Source organism: Papaver somniferum, chromosome 7, assembly GCF_003573695.1.
Source record: "Papaver somniferum cultivar HN1 chromosome 7, ASM357369v1, whole genome shotgun sequence".
Lineage (NCBI taxonomy): Eukaryota > Viridiplantae > Streptophyta > Magnoliopsida > Ranunculales > Papaveraceae > Papaver > Papaver somniferum.
The window spans coordinates 244,631,501-244,652,777 of record NC_039364.1 but is presented as its reverse complement, the minus strand read 5'-3'; the positions used below and the strand labels follow the sequence as shown (position 1 = coordinate 244,652,777).

Sequence of the window (21,277 nt, the reverse complement as noted above, 5' to 3'; positions counted from 1 at the left end):
AAAGGTGTGATTAATGTCTTCACAGAATGAAAATCATATATACCTTCTGAAAGTTTCACAAGTCACGACAATTGCTTCAATAATATAATTAATCTCAGCAACAACAATCACCACATTTTACATCTTCATCACCTCATTATCACAAATCCATAATAACAACAATTCAAGCTGGCCAACATCTCTAGATTGAAAACGACGACCACGAAAAATAAAAGAAAATCATGAACAATACCTGGATATGACGCACTATCTACAAATTCATTTTGTGCAGAAAATATCAGAAAATTCAGTTTAATGCATACTCAAGCATTTTCATATAACTTGTATAGCATGATAATAAGTTTCATACTTATTAGTAAATTCAGTTTTCATACAATCATACCAGGCTTGATCATGAATCCAGTTTTCACATCCCCACTGGCATAGTTCCTAAAGATAGAAAACTGAAATAAATGCAACAATTTGGGACGAGCCTTGTATCCAGCAATGGATCAAATACAGTTGCAGAAGAGGTTTCTTGCATTTGCAGAAAATCCTTGATCCAGTTTCACCATAGATGAATGAATGTATTATTGATTCGCTGCAATACCTTTTTATGCAACAGAGTATTCTTGCCAGAACCAACATTAGGAATATGTACAAAATTTCAATTCGTGCAGAAGATATGCACAAATTCAATCTGTGGAGAAAATATACACATATAAAATCTGACTAACGCATAAGAGATAAAGAATATGGATGATATTTATTAGCTAACAACTGCTTAAAAGAGTATGATAATTTAACCCTAATCAAGTACTAATGGTCAATCCATTGTCCTAACAAAGAATTACATATTTGAGACTGTTAATTTGTACATAAGGTATCCGTAGTTTCCTATGTGCAGAAAATATTCACAGATTCATTTTGTGCAGAAATTATCAACAAATCCAGTCTAATGTGTAAATTTATAAATTGAACAAAATCATAGAGATACCAAGAGGGAGTGGGAAAAAAACTTTCTTTAGTCTTTATAGAATATATCCATAGTTCACTATGTGCAGAGAATATCCACAAGATCTGGTATGAGCAGAAAATATCTACAAATTCATTTTGTGCAGAAACATCAACAAGTTCAGTCAGATACGTAGGTTTAAAACGTACCAAAAGGGAGTTGATCTTTGTAAAATCCTATGGGCTAGTCCTAAAAGCCTAGCGCGTAAATATTTTCGTAAATCAAAACATTTAGCAGGACAAGAAAGAAAGATTAACACCTACTAAAGACTTAATTATCATTAATTGATGATTTCCTAAGCAACTTTTGGAATCACCTTCTATGTTTTTTTTCTAACAGAGACCGAAGTGATTCTGCAACTAAGTATGGATCACTATCATAGCACTTAACCTTGGACATTCCAATGACTACAAGATTGTGAAAGAAAAATCTCTGCTTATGTCTTCAATTACTGAAAGACATGTATGCGTTAAATCATGAGGTATGGAAAATAGTTGATATGCATGTTTCAGCTCCTATCTTTGTATGCATGTTTATGTTGATATGTCTATATTTTCTACAGAAAATCAGTTTTGTGAATAGTATATCCACAAAAAACAGGTGTGATTAATGTCTTCATAGAATGAAAATCATATATACCTTCAGAAAGTTTCACAAATCAACACAATTGCATCAATAATCTAATTAATGTCAGCAACAACAATCACCACATTTTACATCTTCATCACCTCATTATCACAAATCCACCACAAAAACAATTCGAACTGGCCAACATCTCTAGATATGAAAACGACGACCACGAAAGATAAAAGAAAATCATGAACAATACCTGGATACGACACACTATCCTTAGAACCTCTAGATTCAGTAGCCGCACCAGGTCATTTTCTTTCATTTCGTTAATTATCTCCTCAGTTTCTTGGATAGTCTCTACACCTAAAAACACCTTGTGAACAACCATCAAAATCAAAATTAGTATACATTCATCAAATACTTTTCTAAAATAATTGAAACAACAATTGGAGGCTGAGTCACCCAAATTCAAAACATGACAATTAGTAAAGTGAATTTCAACAATTGTTAGATTGAAATCTTATCTTCATAAGTACCAAATCCAAAATCACGAATTAGAGAATATGTTATTGATATCATATTCGAAGGTGATGATGGAGATCCAATAGTTTAATCGAACCCTAAATACATACATAAACAAGTTTCATATACCAAAATGTGATGACAAATGCGCTTATAATTGAAGAATCACTTAAATTTCATAATAAATTAAGCAAATATTTTAAAAATTACCTTAAACACGAGTATAATACGAATCAAAATCATCACCATCAGGAGCAACTTTAGCAGTCCAAAATTGATAAGATTATTAACTGAATCTGCAACCTGGATCTAATCTTACAAATCTATTGTTTATATCCTTTTAATCAATTTAGATCGGAAGCAGAAAACTCAAAATCAAATTTGTAACCATTCTCTCATTTTCTCTCTCTCGATCTGTACTTCTCAATATCTCTCTATCTCTCTCGATCCATCTCCATCTCTCATCTCTGTTTTAGCATCTTCTCACAAATGAAAAACGGAAAAAGGGCTACTTTGGGAATATTTTATTTTGTTTAAATGACGTCAACAAATGAATTTATTTTGATGACCTTAACATTTTCTGTTTTGACCCTCTCTTTTAAGTGGGCTCGAAAATTGGAAACTCTTCTCAAGCCCAAGGTCAAGAGAGTAAGATAGAGTGAGGAGAGGGTCAAACACTTACTTCCCACTTACGATAATTAGTTTTGTTGTTTCCTAGTTTGAGTTAGTTTCTTTTAATTCAATTGTATTTCGTGTTTACCAAGTAAGTTAAACTATAAATACTTACTTCATGATTCTGTATGGAGCATAGAATTAATAGAACTCAGTTTTCTTAAACTCTTCTTTTTGCTCTCTATCTCAAAACTCTCGTCTTAATAGGTGGTTAACCTCCGATTCAAAAGGTTTCTCTAGGGTTCTTTAGCTTTCTTTAAGGGATATTTAATGTTTGGTCAAGAACCCTAACACCTGGTTCAGAGCCCTAGTTAGCAATTCGCTGAATTGTACACACCAAACGTTAGCGACTTATTCGGCCGTTCAATTCAAACTCCGAACCCAGTACGTGTGTTTTCCTGATCATCCCGGATTATTAGCGTTTCTAACGTTCCGAATTAGAATCGTATGTCTTAATTCGGCCCATTAATCACTGACCAAGTTACTATTGGGCTTATTTAATAGCATTTTCAAGGGCCCAACTGACGGTTCCCCATCTTTTTCCAAAAATTGTTCATAGAAAGAGTCGAAGTAGTGACGCCTACCTCCCTAAACACAACTGAACTCCACCAAGCCAATGGCACCTTGCTGTTTATTTTGCATATATTTTATATATATTCGATCCCCACCCATTATAAGGACATTCTCCATATATTTAACCATTGCTTCGTACTTAATACATGCCGAACTTTACATCCCGATTTCACATCTCTAAAACGAGTTATACACGTACGTATGTTGTTCCAGATTACTGCCGAATCACGGACCGTTGACCGGATTTTTGACCGGATTTAGTTTTTACAAATCCGAATAATACATGTACGTATGCCGTTCCGTGCGTATGCCGACTTCCTAATTGCTAATTAGGTTCAGAGCAGGTTCAGATCTTAACCAAATTTTCGACCAATTTTTTTTTCTATTCACGATGTCATACATAGAGAATCTTGCGCTAGTAAAAGATGGTCTTACGGGTATTACAGAGAAACTTGAAAAACTTGTTGAAACTATTACCAAAGATCATTAACATGATGAAGAAAAAGTTCTGAAATTTCGTGCAGAGGACAAGTTGGTTCGTGAGGAAGATAGAAATAATCGTAAACTTGATTTGGCTGAACATGAAAAGGCTCTGACATCAAGTTTAACAAAAGCTTTGAGCTCAGAACTTAAGAATTCATTACGTGCTATATTTCAAGAATTTCTTCCTCAGCTTCAATCCAATGATGGTGTTCCTCAACAAATACTCAATGTACTAATAATAATAATGGTCTTGGCGTTCTTGAAACCACAATTCGTACACCACTAGTTAATCTGAAATTTTCTTCTTTTGATGGTGATGATCCTGATGGATGGTTATTTCAAGCTGAACAGTATTTTTCTTGGCACGCTATTGCCAATAATATGAAGGTTCAACTTGCAGCTGCTCATCTTAAGGGAGATTCCAATGCATGTTTTCATTGGAAGCACACTACAATTCTCAATCCCACATGGCCACAATTTTGTTCACTAGTTCGTGAACGATTTTCTCCTGAGAAGTTTATTGATGCTAAATGGAAATTAGCACAATTAAACAAAAAGGTACGGTTAAGGATCACATCCCTAATTTTGAACGTCTATTGAATTTTGTAGATTTTCTTGTAGCTCACTTGATTAATTTGTTCATCCACTCTTTGAAGCCTGAGATTGGTTCTGTGGTGAAATTACAAGAAAACACTAAATCAAGAGGAAGTATTACTGACAGCTTCAAAACAGCAACTACGATCTAGCCAGTTTAAACAATCCACTACCAATTCCAATTCTCAGATAAAGAAAACTCCATTACCTCCTGGTTATAAAAAGCTTTCATGGGAAGCAATGAAGGAAAAAAAGAGAAAATGGTCTTTGTTTTAATTGTGATCAACTTTTTCAACCTGGGCATGTGTGTGTGAAGCCTGGTCTGTTGTTATTAGATGGCTCTCCAACTGCTGAATCCATCAATGATAAACAATCTCCAGCTCAAACACCTACTTTTGTTGATGAGTTTACTACTTCAGAGGTCACGGGTTCTTACATATCTTTTAATTCTCTTATGGGTTCTACTTTTACTTCAACAATGTATGATCAGAATCTCGCAGCAATAATGCCTCAGCGAAATTATCAGTAACACAACACAACAGCGTCGCAGAACAATTTCAGAAATGACATAATAAATGACGTCAGCTAAATCATGAGAAAAATGTGACGGTTCTGCGAAAATTAGAGAGTTTGCGAGATTAACATTTGTAAGGATGTGAGAATGTCGCAAGCCATATCCTAAAATAAAGGTTAGATTAGCTGTCATCCACTATGTAAAACTCTATATAAAGAGTCGATCAGCTGTAAGGATAGGAGATCTTTTCTGAGTGAGAAACAAGTAAATATGAGAGAGAAAATCTAGAGCAGTGGTTATTCTTGATTCCTTTATCTTTTCTTGGAAGATTGTTCAAAGATTGATCAATAAAATTAAGATTGTTAATCTAAAATGAGTTGAATGTTAATGAAATCTTGTGAGGGGTGTAGTGTAGGATTTCTTGCAGCTACATAATGGCGCTAGAAACAGGGATGATTGAAGATTGAAGATTATTCTAGAAAAAATTAAAGATTAATACTGAGATTTGTGAAGATTTGGAGTGATTGATTAAGAATTTTACATAATCTCTTGCAATTCATTCATATTGAAGAAATGGCTAGAAGAAGAAATACATCAGAACAACCAACTATTGTTAGAAGAAGCAAGGGAATTGCTGGAAGGGAAAGAAGTGAAATGGGAGAATCTACTAGAATGAGAAATAATAGAGAAAATCAAATTCAACCACCATTTCAACAAACACTAGTACAAGGAAGGAATACAGATTATGATAGGGTGAGTATACACACTTGGCAATCAAATTCAGCAGAAGAAGTAGAAGAAGAGCAGCAAACCAGAAACCATAGACAGGTAGAGAGAAATCAAGAAGCAGATGAAGGAATAATTCATAGAGATGAGGAAATTGGAGCGTTAGAAACGTTGAGACGAAGAATACATGAAGAAAGAAGAGCTGAGGCAGAAGAATGTGCGAATTTAACAAGGCAAAATCACGAATTGAGGGTGGAAAATATGAGACTACAGAGTAGAAGATCGAGAAGTATTACAAAATCATACTCAAGATCGACTAGAAGAGAGATGAGGCGAAACTCACCCACAATTAATGCCGGAAATAACATTCAAGAAGAAATATCAAATCCTGATGAAGAACATCCCGAAAATAGAGAAAGGACTAATGATCGTTACGTTCCCCAAAATGAAACTTTTGATGATAGGCAAAATGATAGAAATCAAGAGAATGGACAACGTCAGGGACAAAATAATCAAGATGGCGAAGGGAATCGAGAGGAAGGAAGGAGAATTTTACATGAGAGAGAAGCTCAAAGAAATCAACAAACAATCGAAGAAGAAATTGAAAGACATTATGCTGAACAAGCATGTTTAATTTGCGAACGTGAAAGATTGAGAGCGGAAATGGAAGAACAAGAGCTTCAGGAAACAATTCGCCAGAACAATCACGACAATCGAGAAAAAAGACGAACACAAAATCGGAATAACGGTAATATCAATGAAGAGTATGATAGAGTACAGAGGATGGCTGAAAGACAGCGAATGGAATTGATGAGAAATGAACAAAATCATGGAGGGGAAAATGAGATACATCATCATATGCGAATTCAAGATAGAGATGAGGAAGAGAATCGCAAAAGAAGACGAGATGAAGATGATGAAGAAGAAATACAAAATTTCGCGAGAGAAGAAAGATATGAACGCAGAATAAGGGAGGCGAAATTAAAAAGACCAATGGATCAAAATTCAAGTGTAAATAAACAAATCTTAAAAGAATTAGAAGAAATGAGAGGAATGCTAAATAATAGAGGAGAAGTAGGCAGAAGACAATTGGATGAAGCTATAGAAGAAGCTGAGAAAACTCCATTTACAAGGGAAGTACAACTAGGAGGAATACCACCGAAATGCAATTTTCCCGCATTAACCAGCATTTTTGATGGAACAACTTGTGCAATTCAACACATTAAAGCCTACGTGAGGTGCATGTTGCAATGGGAAAATCATGATGTTGTATTATGCAAGTATTTCGCATCCAGCTTAACAGGGGAGGCGTTAAAATGGTTCGAAGGTCTACCAAAGAATACAATAACATCCTTCAATCATTTGCAGACTACATTCCTGGGGGAATATATAAGTAATAATTCTTCGCGACCTGGTATTGAAGACGTGTTTGGATTAAAACAAAGGATTGGCGAAAGTTTGAAGCACCTAACTAAAAGATGGAGGACTATGTGTAGTGAAATGGCTGGCCTTGTAGATGAAAGATATCTTATCTTATCATTTATCAATGTTATGTTTGCAACCAACCTATTGTATATCCAAATTTTCAGAGTCAAGAATACAATCACAATGACTGAATTGCGAGAACTTCAGGAAGAATATATTGCTCTAGAGGAAAGGCAAAATGAAATAGAATCATATCCGGTTGCGAACACCAGTTCACAAACAGCAAATGCAAGCTTATTACCCAAATTAATAAACACAGTGGCGAGCACTTCGCAAGTACAACAAGAAAAGGTGACGGGCAACAATCAACAGAAACTGGTGGCTATGGGAAGTCGAGATCAAGAGGGGTATGAAAGAGAAAGAAATTTCTACAATCGTGGTGGAAATAAAAAAATTCAAAGACTCGATCAGCCACAAGAAACTTATGGAGGTCAAAGAAAAAACTATAATAGAGGACAAGGAGGTCACAAGGTGGTATGGGAAGAAATCAAGATGCCACCTCTAAATGCAAGTGTGGAAAAAATATGGGAAGCTATAATTTTGATGGAGAATATACCAACACCATGGAACATGGGAACGGAACCACCTCCAAACCACAGAAGTCATGAGTTTTGTTCTTATCATCATTTTCATGGACATACTACAAATGATTGCAGAAATGTAAAAAGAATTATTCTGAGAATGATATATCAAGGAAAACTAAACCACTTTTTGGTAGGGTACCCACAATCTCAACCATTGCCACCACCACCAGAGCATCACAAAGTAAACACGATGAAAAAGAATGAAACATTCTTCATAGAAGTTGGTGCAAAAGCAAAGAATCTATTCTGTCACTCTATCGTACATTCATACAAGACAATTGAAGATTTTCATGACAATATTTTGAGTAGAGTGTTCGCAAGAGATAATGATGGAAGAGAAATTATGAATATTGCGAAAATCTCGCCACTAGAGGAATGGAAGAAACAGATTATTTCTTTTACCGCAGAAGAAATCCCCGAAGGTGAAGAGGTACATGATAATCCATTGGTAGTAAAATTAGAAATTAATCCAAAACCGAAAGAAGATCAGGATGATGAAGCTGAAGATTCATGGGCAATTAATAGGATTCTAATCGATACTGGAAGCTCTGTGAACATCTTATTTTATCATACTTATAAAACAATGGGAGGAAGAGATGATGATCTTATACCATCAACATATAAGATATATGGTTTTAACGGTACTGCCAACAAGCCTAAAGGGGAGGTTACTATGCGAATTCCATTGAAGGGAATATCTTCTGAAATCCTATTCTGTGTCGTTGATGTAGAATCACCCTACAATGCATTAATTGGTCGACCTTGGCTACATGGGATTCTAGGTGTAGCTTCAACTTTCCACCAGTGCATCAAATTCCCTCACCCCAGCGGTGTAGGAATCATAAAGGAAGATTGGGTTGAAGTAAAGAGGTGTTACGAAACTGAGGTAGAATCCTGCGAAGGAAGAGCAAACAAGAAGGAAAGTTGGCGACACAAAATCAAAGAGATACAAAGAAGTGAGAGGTTGATGGTGGATGCAATCGAAAGAAAAGAAGAAGAGATGTTGCGAAACTAATGCTAGATCAGAATAAAAAATGGTGAACATACCACTACCAAGGAAACAATAGCAGAAAATAACAAAGAAGCAGAGGATAGCAAAGGTAATGTATGAATGATTGATTTATTGCGACTCTCTCGCAATAAATAAAATTCTCAAAAATACTTTTTATTGCATGAAAAAATTGAGATTGCGAAATGCAAATACAATATGATGATGTGCAAGAATCTCGCAGAGATAATGAATTCTACAAAAGACAATCAGAGAACAATGACAAAAGAGAAAGGGGCGAACCTTTATGGCGTACACCCTAGTTCGCGAATACAATTTCGCAAGAGGCAAATGTAAGACCTAAAGTACGTCATATAAGGGGGTACCTGTTGCATGGCTCAGGGAAAGGCTACACCGCCACCGGAACCTGAGTCATGGAGATTTGGGGTCAATAAAACCCATCCGGGAGAGGCACCTTGGATTCTCAGCTTAAGCATATGACTTAGGTTGGGCGACTAAGGTAATAAGGATTCTCCCAAGGAGTGCAGAATCTTGTCAAGGCGGAGGTATACGGTTGAGTCAAGAGTGCCAGGGGCGTCTGGAGCGTACCTTGCCATTCTTGACAAGTCTTGGCTTATACTGCACTCGGCCCGAAGAAAAACCCCACTTAGGGTGCAGTCTCGTAACCATAAACCCTATAGGTAAAAGGGATAAGAGGCTGCGAAAACAACTGGTTGTTGTTAAGACTGGATGGGAGGAGCTAACCTTGTATGTAGTAGAAGTACGCCTCCTTGAAGGGGCAACCAGGGGGAGATAAGGGCGGCACCCTCCATTAGGGAGCTGATAAGTGTCTTAAGACGCAAATGTCATGAGGCTTTTTACTCGCAAGGGTATTAAGGCTTGTCATATTTGTGCAACAATCCTGAAGAGGCAATAATACTAAAGAAAAAGATAAGACGAGATCAATGGGTTTTCGCATGAAAGTGCGAAGACGTCCTGCGATTTCGTCGCAAGACGGCAATGTAATGGGGCTTTATTTTTCGCAAGAATATTAGGCTTGTTCATTTCGCAACATTCCTGAAGAGCCATAATACAAAGAAAAAAGTTAAGGCAAGATCAATGGGTTTTTGCATGAAAGGCAAGACGTCCTGCGATTTTTCGCAATGAAAGAGGTGGCATATAAGACCTTTAATAGGAAGGCAAAATAAGACCACACAAGGATGAGATTTTGAAAAGAATCAAAATTCACTTTGCATATGATTGCGAAATTATACATAAACAACTGCGAAGTTGAGGCACAAAATAAGAAAAATCTGCAAAATCTCTCATTCGGATACAAATAATAGAGGCAAGTATGGGAATGAATGAAATTAGAAAATGTTATTTGTCTCTACATGATAGATTTACGCAAAAATTAAAAAATTAATGATTATATTGATTAACCATATTGCAAGGAAGAATTGTTTTAATGAATGCAGGTCAAAATGAAAGAAACTCATATATTAAGGAATATGGAGAACCAAAAGAATTCACAAATATACAGAAAGGAGGAATAAATGTACAAGTATTACAGAAGATTAAAGAAAGAAACAAATACTACTTCTTAGTTTATCCTTCATCATCTTCATCAGACTTGTTCCCTTCTTCGTCTGCATCAGAACTTTTATCTCCATCAGAACCTTCATCACCATCAGATTCTTCATCATCATCTTCGCTATCAGAAATAGTCAGACTGGGAATGTTCTTTGGGATATCCTCCAAGAGACAAGGATAATCAGAATGAGGAATACTATGGTCATCACAAACCATTTGAATAGTTTGATTGCGAAAATGCATAGCATCGTTCTTAAAGTTCGGAACAGTGATCTTGATTTGATTCTTTAATCTAGAATATTTATCGTTGCGAGAAGAAAGATTCTTTGCGAGTTCCTCTTTTTCAGCTTCAAGTTCCTAAATTCTTTCGCGATATCTACTTTCAGAGTCTGCGAGCAAAAGGCAATCAATTAATAACTTGATGAAAATTCATAAGAAACAAAATATTAGTGAAGAAGAACAGTTAATAACCTTCTCTGTCAGAAATCATATCTCTAATCAAGGCTGTATGCTCAACTTGGAGACTAACATTTACCCCTAAATCTTTTCTGGCATCGTCTAAGATTTTCGCAGCCCAAGCGAATTCATCCTCATTATTTATAAGGAGACGAGGACGAATTTGGTTTTCTCTTTCGCAGAGCTCGGTATTCTTGCGGTTAGCTTCATCTCGTTCAAGTTGAACTTCAAGAAGGGTCTCTTGGAATTTCGCCAAAGCCTTAGCACCTTGATCAGAGATACGATCCTTATCATCCATGAGACCGCTAATTTTGGTTCTTAGCTCATTGATTTTCTCTTTAGAATTAAGAAAGAGACGCTTAAATCGGTTGGCTAAACCTAAACTAGATCTATGGTCAATTTCTAAGAGGCGAAATTTGGATCTCAGTTCATTTAGAGAGAGATATGAAATTTTATCATTTGAGAAACTAATTAAAGATTTATTAAGACGCTCAAGAAGGGTATCATTATCCAAGGCATTAGGAAATGAACGAAGAATGGTAGCTTCATCAGAAAGACCATAAATTCTGCAAAAAGGATTAATCAAATAAGATAAAACAACAGGATGAATGAATGAAGGGAAAGGAGAAAAATAAGCATACCATAGAGTTGATTATTAGCTTGCTGAAGACTAGAGATTTTATTCTTGTACGAAGAAGAATCAATTTCTAGTTGTTTGTTCTTCTGGCGAAGATCTTTGACTTCAATTTCCAATTCCTCATTCTTTGCACGAAATTGAAAATTTTTCTTTTCAAGAATTTCGCGTCTCCTCTCCAGATCTGAGGCAACAACGAAAGAAGCTTTTCCAGCCTGCGAGAAAATGTAAAAAGTATTAAAATATAGAGAGATTTTGAGTTACAATAATGAAGAAGTAAAAAGACGAAAGCATACCAGACTATTAAGAGAATGCTGGAAATCGGGAGTAACTGATCTAGAAACTCCTCGAAGAGAATTATCACCATCCATTAAAGGAACATCGCAAATCGTAGCGAGAGCTTTGCAGGTATTAGCGAATTGATTATCTCACATTCCTTGCCAAGAATCAGAAAAGAGGCCTGAGAGCTTAGCCATAGAAGATTCAGATGGAAAATCTTCATTTGCAACAAGGTCATCATTATCCTCATCATCCTCACCACTCTCGGAGTTTTCATGAGAAAGAATATTTGAAGGAGAGTAAGAACGAATGTTTCTCTTCTTTGAAAGAGGAGCAGTTGGTTTTTCCCTGCGAAGAGCACCTTTTCCTTTATCACCAGTCTTCGCAACATTGGCAGGCTCTTCTATTTCAGCAATAATCTTCACACACAGATAGAAATAAGAAATAGAGGCAACAGTATACTGTTTAAAATCATAAGAGAATATTTCTTACCTCATCTGTGTACGAGCGAAGAGATGACAAGGTACTAGCCTTCCTAGTCCTGTGATAGCTATCTTTCAATTTCTAGATCTGTAAAATATCGCAAGAATCAGCGAACAAAAGAATAAAGACAAATAAAGAAATATAAAGTGGGTGAAACTGGAAGAGACATACCTCTTTCTCCTTCTCGGGCCAAGAGAATACCCAAGGTTGATAAGAAGAGAGATTCTCAGGAAGAACATTTGACCCAGCAATGTAAGGTCCTTTCAGCATCAAGGGAAAAACACACCATTTATCATCTTTGGATTGGCGAGGAGTTGTGTTCTTACTAGAGTGCCAATCAATGTCTTGCATGAGTATTTTAGCTTCATCAATATTGTCTTTCCTTTTCAGGAGAATACCCCAACGAGTATTCTCTTTCTTCATGGAGATCAATTCATAATTTTCAAAGAAACTCGCTACTGTGTATTTTTCAGCAATTATATCCAAGTCTGCGAATTTAGGATCCCTAAGTTCTTTGGAGTAAAGAGATCCTTTACCAGCACCACGTTTAGCGAACTCTAGCATCAGACGGATGCAATCCCCACTCAATTGGAAGATAGCTCGCGAAAATCCTGAGTGAGCGAGAATTTCATAGAACAAAGGAATATCTGGGTCATAAAGAGGAATGGGGAGACCTGCGAGAATTTGACCTAGAGAAATTATGACTGATTGATCATCACAATGTTGATCAGAGAAAAGTTTGATAGAAATAATTGACTTGGCACTTTTACCAGGAATGGTAGAAAGTGTGAAACCTTTCTCAGCAAGATCTTTTAGGACGTCTTTTAAGTTTTTCTCATGTTTATGGCCACTTGGAGGCATATCTGAATATAGAGTATGGGAATGGATAAAAAGTAAGAAGATTGAAGAGGGAAGAATTACAGTAGCAGAGCTTACGGAAGAATAATAGAGTTGCAGAGATGAGAGAATAAAAAGAGAAGAGAAAGTAAAAAGAAAATGGAAAGAAGAGTAAGAAGAATATATAAAGAAGATTTTTTTTTACTCGAAGAAATAAACACCATTAATGCGAAAAGACGTGAGCGGTTGAAAAGCAGCGGTCATAGAAGACGTGTCAAGAAATAGATGGAAGAAAGAATACGTGTGATAAATGCAGAATATGAAGAGATGAACAGCTGCGGCATTTCTCACATCATTCTCTACTTCGCAGAAAAGATATGAGAAGAGGCAAGATGTAGGATCAGAATCTCGCAGCAATAATGCCTCAGCGAAATTATCAGCAACACAACAGCGTCGCAGAACAATTTCAGAAATGACATAATAAACGAAGTCAGCTAAATCATGATAAAAATGTGACGACCCTGCGAAATTAGAGAGTTTGCGAGATTAAAATTTGTAAGGATGCGAGAATGTCGCAAGCCATATCCGAAAATAAAGGTTAGATTAGTTGTCATCCACTATGTAAAACTCTATATAAAGAGCCGATCAGCTATAAGGATAGGAGATCTTTTCTGAGTGAGAAACAAGTAAATAGGAGAGAGAAAATCTAGAGCAGTGGTTATTCTTGATTCCTTTATCTTTTCTTGTAGGATTGTTCAAAGATTGATCAATAAAATTAAGATTGTTAATCTAAAATGAGTTGAATGTTAATGAAATCTTGTGAGGGGTGTAGGGTAGGATTTCCTGCATCTACAAACAATGTGAATCAATGGCTTCTCAAAAGCTCAACCAATTACATTCTTAGTAGACTCTGGTTCTACTTATAATTTTTTGAGTCCATCATTGGCCAAACAATGTGGTTATCGTATTGCTACTAAGAATAATAATCTGAATGTCACAGTTGGAGATGGAGGTATACTTAGAACTCAAGTCCTATGTTTGGATGTGCCTTTTCGACTACAAGATTATTCCTTCTCAGCTGATTTTCACATACTGGCTATTAGTGGGTGTGATGCTGTGTTAGGGGCATAATGGTTACGTACTTTAGGACCCGTAGATTGGGATTTTGAGAAGCTATTAATGAAGTTCAAGTTTTCCGGCGCAGATATACAATTAATTGGTAATAATTCTTCTGCATTAATGATATTGGATATTGTTCCCATGCAAAGATTACTACACAAAGAAACTTATGGCGTCTTCTTACAAATATCTGAAATTAATGCTTCAATCATTACTCCTCCTCCACCTATATCGCCTGAGATACAACGGTTACTTTCAAATTTTGATGATATTTTCAAGACCCCAGAATCACTTCCTCCGGCACGAGCTCATGATCATCATATTCCTTTAATACCAGGATCTGCTCCAGTTAATGTGCGTCCTTACCGTTATCCACATTTTCAGAAAGATGAAATCGAGAAGATAGTTTCTGAATTACAACAAGCAAGTTTGATTCGTCCTAGTTCCAGTCCTTTTTATTCTCTCATTTTAATGGTTCGTAAAAAAGACGTTCATGGCGCATATGTGTTGATTATAGAGCTTTGAATAAGCTAACTATCAAGGATCGTTTTCCTATTCCTATGGTAGACGAATTACTTGATGAACTTCATGGTGCATGCATTTTTACTAAACTAGCTTTACGTTCTGGGTATTATCAAATTCGACTATACAAAGGAGATATTCCTAAAACTTCTTTTAGAACACATGATGGCCATTATGAGTTTTTGGTTATGTCGCTTGGACTTTCAAATGCACCAGCCACATTTCAAAGTTTGATGAATCATATCTTCATGCATTATTTAAGAAAGTTTGTTCTGGTATTTTTCGATGACATATTGATCTATAGTAAGAATCTTTCAGAACATCTAGAGCACTTATCTGCAGTGTTTGAAGTTTTACGCCAGCATCAATTGTATGTTAAGCAATCCAAATGCACATTTGCACAACAATCAATTGGTTATCTTGTCCATGTGATTTCATCTAAAAGAGTAGTAGAAAGTTTGTAAAATACTTTATCTTACAAAGCATTTTATCTTGGCCTATTCCAACTACAATTAAAGCGTTGAGGGGATTTTTAGGCTTAGTTGGGTATTATAGAAAGTTTGTAAAAGACTTTGGAAAAGTTTGTGCACCTTTAACTCAGCTATTAAAGAAGGATACATTTATATGGACTGAAGATGCCACTAATGCTTTTCGTCTGCTCCAACAAGCATTAACTACAACTCCAGTTTTGATCCTTCCTGATTTCTCAAAAGAATTTTCATTGGAGTGTGACGCTTCTGGGAATGGTTTGGGAGCTGTTTTAATGCAATTTGGTAGGCCAATTGCTTATTATAGCAAGGGATTCTCTGGAAATAACTTAAATTTATCAATCTAGGATAAGGAGATGCTTGAAATAGTTTTTGTTGTTCAAAAATGGAAACCATATTTACTTGGTAGGCATTTCAAGATATACACTGATCATCATAGTCTGAAGTACTTTCTGGAGCAAAAGATATCGTCTATGGAACAGCAGAAGTGGTTAAGTAAGTTGTTTGGCTATGATTACGAGATTATATTTCGACAAGGAAAAGAAAATGTTGCAGAAGATGCTTTATCTCGTACTACAGGGCCAACTTTTTCTGCAATTACTACACAAGTATTTTCCGGTGTTACTTCTATTATTGAAGAAACCAACAATGATGTTGAAATGCAAGTTCTTATTAGGCTAAATCCTACGGTCTTCTAATCTAGCAGCTAGATTAGCAGTCTACGTCAACTAGGACAACCTCCTAAGTCCTATGGGAGTGCTAATCTAGCAGCTAGATTAGCAGTCCACGTCAGCTGGGACCACCGCCCAGCGCTGTTTGGTTCAGCGCTTTAAATTTCAGTCATCAGATCGAATTTTGTGATTTTTGTGATCTGTGTGATTTTTGAATTTTTGTGAGCGCTGAACCGTTCAGCGCTAAGGTCACTTTCTCAGCGTTGTTTGGTTCAACGCTTTAAATTTTAGCCGTCAGATCGAATTTTGTGATTTTTGTGATCCGTGTGATTTTTGTGAAAGCTGAAGGTCACTTTTTCAATGCTGAATCATTCAGCGTTTCAATCTCGCTGCTAGTTGAACTGCAAGCACTTGCTAGGAGAGAGAAGTAGTGTTAACTTTTTCCAACACTTTTTTTTTGATTTGCAACACTTTTTGGCCAATCTAGCAGCTCAATCTAGCCCATAGGCGTTAGCCTTAATAAGATACGAGTTTAACCTACCAGTAAGCTTCATTATACTTTTCTTGATGGTATACTGTGTTACAAGAATCGTATTGTGGTGGTATCTACTTCAGCTTGGTGCTTTAAACTTCTTCAAGAATTTCATTCTACACCTTTAGGTGGTCATTTTGGTTTTCTACGTACTTATAAACGTCTCCAACAAAAATTTTACTGGAAAGGGATGAAACATTCAATTAAAAAATCTATTGTGCATTGTGATGTTTGTCAGTGAAGTAAGTCTGAGTCAATAGCTCCTCCAGGGATGTTACAACCACTCCCTATTCCTGCTGATGTTTGGTTGGATATTTCAATGGATTTCATAGATGGTTTTCCACCATCTAATCAAAAAAACTCAGTTCTGGTTGTTGTGGATCGATTGTCAAAGTACGCACATTTCATAGCTCTTGCACATTCTTATTCTGCTGCTGACATAGCTGATGTTTTTGTACGAGAAGTGGTGCGCCTGCATGGAAGCCTAAGAGCATTGTCACTGATCGAGATCCCATATTTATGAGAAAATTTTGGGAGGCATATTTTACTTCTTCAGGATACTCAGTTATGTAGAAGTTCGGCTTATCACCCACAATCAGATGGGCAGACAGAGGTAACAAATAAAATTCTTGAGTGTTATCTACATTGCTTTGCTGGTGTTAAACCAACTGAGTGGTCTAAGTGGTTTCCATGGGCTAAATGGTGGTACAACACCAGTCATCATTCAACCATCAATATGACACCATATGAAGCATTGTATAGTCGAGCTCCACCAACTATCTTAAGTTATCTACCTGGTTCCACTGCGGTTCATGATGTTGATCTCAACTTGCGTGCCAGAGATCGTATCTTGAACCTATTGAAATTTCATCTTCAAGCAGCACAAAATAGAATGAAGACTTATACTGATGAGCACTGAACTGAAAGAAATTTTGTTGTGAATGATTGGGTGTTTTTACGTCTACAACCTTATAGACAATCAACTGTTTCAAACCAATCTTTCTCCAAACTTTCTCCGAAGTTTTATGGGACTTTACGTATCATTGAGAAGATGGGAGCAGTTGCATATAAACTACAATTACCTCCTGCAAGTCGCATTCACCCAGTTTTTCATGTTTCACAGCTAAAACTTAAACTTGGTTCTTCTGTTATTGCTGAGACAGTTTTGCCCAATATTGTTGACTATGATAAATAGGAACCAGAGAGTATTTTGGACAGAAGAATGTTTAAAAAAGAAGATCAAGCTGGAACCGAATGGCTGATTAAATGGAAAGATCACTCCGCTGAAGAAGCAACATGGGAAGATGCTTATGAGTTGATCTTACGATTTCCGGAGCTCAATGCTTGAGGACAAGCAAAAAATTTCAAGAGGGGTGGGATGTTGCGACACCAACACTACACACCTGTTTTCCTTATTTACATTTACCATAATTAGTTTTGTTGTTTCCTAGTTTGAGCTAGTTTCTTTTAATTCAGTTTTATTTCGTGTTTACCAAGTAAGTTAAACTGTAAATACTTACTTCATGATTCTGTATGGAGCATAGAATTAATAGAACTCAGCTTTCTTAAAATCTTCTTCTTATTCTTTATCTCAAAAATCTCGTCTTAATAGGTGGTTAACCTCCAATTCAAAAGGTTTCTCTAGGGCTCTTTAGCTTTCTTTTAAGGGATATTTAGTGTTTGGTAAAGCACCCTAACATAGTCCATGCTTAGGAGAGCTGATCTTGTTGAGTAGGTTCCTCAAGGGGATGGCGGGAAGATTATCCAGATTACTGGTATTAAGGATATGGGAAGGACGACTAATGTGCTTGTTCGTGGTTCAAACCAGTTGGTTTTTGACAAGGCTGAGAGGAGTTTGCACGATGCCTTATGTGTGATCAAGTGTTTAGTGAACAAAAGGTATTTGATTGTCGGTGGAGGTGTACCTGAAATTGAGCTATCGAGACAACTTGGTACCTGGCAAAGGTTTTATAGGGAATGGAAAATTATTGTGTGCGTTCATTTGCTGAGGCACTTGAAGTTATTCCTTACACTCTGGCTGAAAATGGAGGGTTGAGCCCGATTGCAACTGTGACTGAACTTCGTAATCGACATGCACTGGGTGAGATTAATACTGGAATCAATGTGAGGAAAGCTAAAATAACCAATATCTTAGAGGAGAATGTTGTATAGCCATTTCTTGTCAGTACTAACGCTATTAAATTGGCCGCAGAATGTGTGACGATGATTCTGAAGATTGATGACATCATTATGGTTAGGTAAAACATGAAATTGTTCAGTCAACTGGGATCTTGACTTTCGAGTACTGATGACTTTATTATGGAAAAAAGGTTCAGGTAAGAAAGTTGAGCACAAGGCTCTGAGCAACATGAATATGTTGATCAGTTTTCAGTAATTAAGTTACTCTCTGCTTTACTTTTAGCATGTATGTCTTTTGTTTCCTTGAATTATTGTTAGCCTTTGCTCGTAATTAAGTTACTCTACTTTATTATGTCATACATTCTCAGTATATTCAGTAGACTTTGCACTGCGTAGTAGACTAGTAGTAAATTTTAAGCTTCATTTTTCTGACACCTTTATATATTACTTAAGAATGTTTGTCATTTGTACCTTTGGATTATTGGAAATCTTGGTTCATAGTTAGGTTATACAATTCATACATGAAAGCAACCAACTTGCATATGTCGGTTGCTTGAGAAGTTTGCAGGTGTATGTTGCTGCTGTTAAATGTCTGGAATGCTGAAAGGGGAATATGGGTTGGTGGAAGCAAGGAAAGCAAAGAATTTTTTCGCGATGTAGTTGTTTAACAACTAATGTGAAGTTACATAACATGTGTGTGTTGGATAAGAGCAAGAAACTGTTGAGTTTGGTTGCAGGATTATGGTAATGGGTATTGCAGGAGCTGGTGAATGATTGCAGTGTAGTTCTTCCATGTTCTGCAGTGGTTGCAATGGGAGCTGAAATGGAGCTGAATTGTCAAAAGAAGAGTAGACAATCAAGTCTGAAATATGATATCTTTGTTTGAACATCTCTTTATTTTACAATTTTGATTTATAAATTTACAAGTCCGACTCCGTGCCATTATTGGGAACTAAACTTTGAGTACAAAATTTAGTTTTTCGTCGATTTTTTCGGTCGGCCCTCCCATCGTGGTAACAATTGTACTGGTATATCTTGTATCACAAGAAAAATAAACAACAATTTTTGATTTATTTGGATTATTATATAAGTTCTACTTTTGAATAAAACCATTTATGAATAAAATTATTATTTTATAATTTTTCTTGTGATGGTTTTCGATTACATAGCCTGTACTTAAATGTCTATATTTTTGCTATGTGTTTTCGGTTTATGGGATGTATGATTTCTGTTTTCATTACCTTAATATTCGATCTCATATGATGTGAACCCTAATGCTTTATGTGGATTTTTGATTTAGCGGGATTAAGTTTATCCAATGTTGGTAGGCTTTATCAAAGGATCATAAGGTGTTCTTATTGAAACTCATATGTAAAAAGTCACAATGTGTTGAATCAATTTGTGTTTACATGAGTTGTGTCTAGCATAAACATATGTGTTTCGGGTTTTCAACTTTTGCTGTTGGCACGGATAAGTTAAAACCAATTCAACCTTTCTCTGGAACAGGTTGCTCTTTGTTGTTGTTCTTTTGTTCTTGCGAGAGGATGACAACATACTGGGGGAGAGTTCTAACTTGAACTTGCGCTTATTGATATATCTTTCTGGGGAGAAGAGGATGCGGAATCTGAGGTAACAAATTTGTTAGTTAATCGTTTTCATGTTTAAGAAAAGCCTGCTTGCATTGCATATATTTTCCTTTTGCTTAACAAAATTTCGGTACGATTGATATATATTCCATTATGTGTGTATTTGTGTGTGATTCAATTGTTTCCGGTAAAGAAAAAATGTGTCAATTTATTTGGCTTATTGTTTGGTATCTTCTTTATTGTTTGGTACAAAGTGTTTTTGCTTAACGAAATTTTGGTGCAATTGCGGTGCTATAATGTCTATGTTTATTTCAATTGCTTCCAGTTAAGAAAATAATTGTGCAAGTCAATTTATTTTGGTTTGTATGTATTGTTTATGGCTTAACGAAATACGGGATCACTTGTTTAGTCCAATTCGATTCCGGATAAGAGAAACTAAGTTAATTCTAATCTTAGTTAGACTTATCAAATTGTAGGATTCGGTTATTCAAGTCTAATCGAATGCCTTGACAAGAACTTGACTAGGTGTGAATATCAATATTTCTTGTGCTCTGAATATTATTTTTAAGATTATTCATTAAGCTAAGAATAGTTATCATTTTGATATACATTTCTCACAGTGTGTGTCTCTGTTTGGTCTGGGAAGACTAAAGAAATTGTTTAGGCTTGATATTTGTGGATTTATTCTTCTTCAAATGATCTGAATGACATCGTCCAACAATAAGTTAGGCTTTCCATGATTAATTGGGAAAATATATCGTGAACATTCCATTGCTCCCATTGGAAACTCTATTGGAACTCCCAAACCGGTTCGTCCAAGTATTATCAAATGTTTGAAGATGAGTTTCTACAAAAGACAAAGATGTGATACTCTTTACGGTTCTTGTGATCATACCACCTTGGGTCTTCTTCAACAAATTCACAAGGGTATTTGTAAGGTCAATTCCAAGGTAAAATGTGTGCAAGAACAATTGTGTGTGATTGCTACAAAATTTCCCGAAATCAAAGAAGAAATATATAAAGTTCAAGCCTCTTGGATGGATTCCGATGATGATGAAGATGATGCCTAGCTTCTTTGTTTCATATCATTTTAATGTCTAGGAAACTTCTTGTGAGAATTTATTCTTAAGAAGGATAACTAGGGTTTGGTATACCAAATATTGTGATTACACATAATTATTAATAAAAGATATAATGAACTTTTTGAGAAAATTCCGCAGTAATGATCTT

At 36.0% G+C, this 21,277-nt stretch overlaps 1 pseudogene; it reads left to right on the top strand.

Moving 5' to 3' along the window:
* Nucleotides 1-18,584, top strand: part of LOC113296289 — a 91,104-nt pseudogene extending 72,520 nt beyond the window's left edge.
* Nucleotides 18,585-21,277: the final 2,693 nt, after the last annotated feature.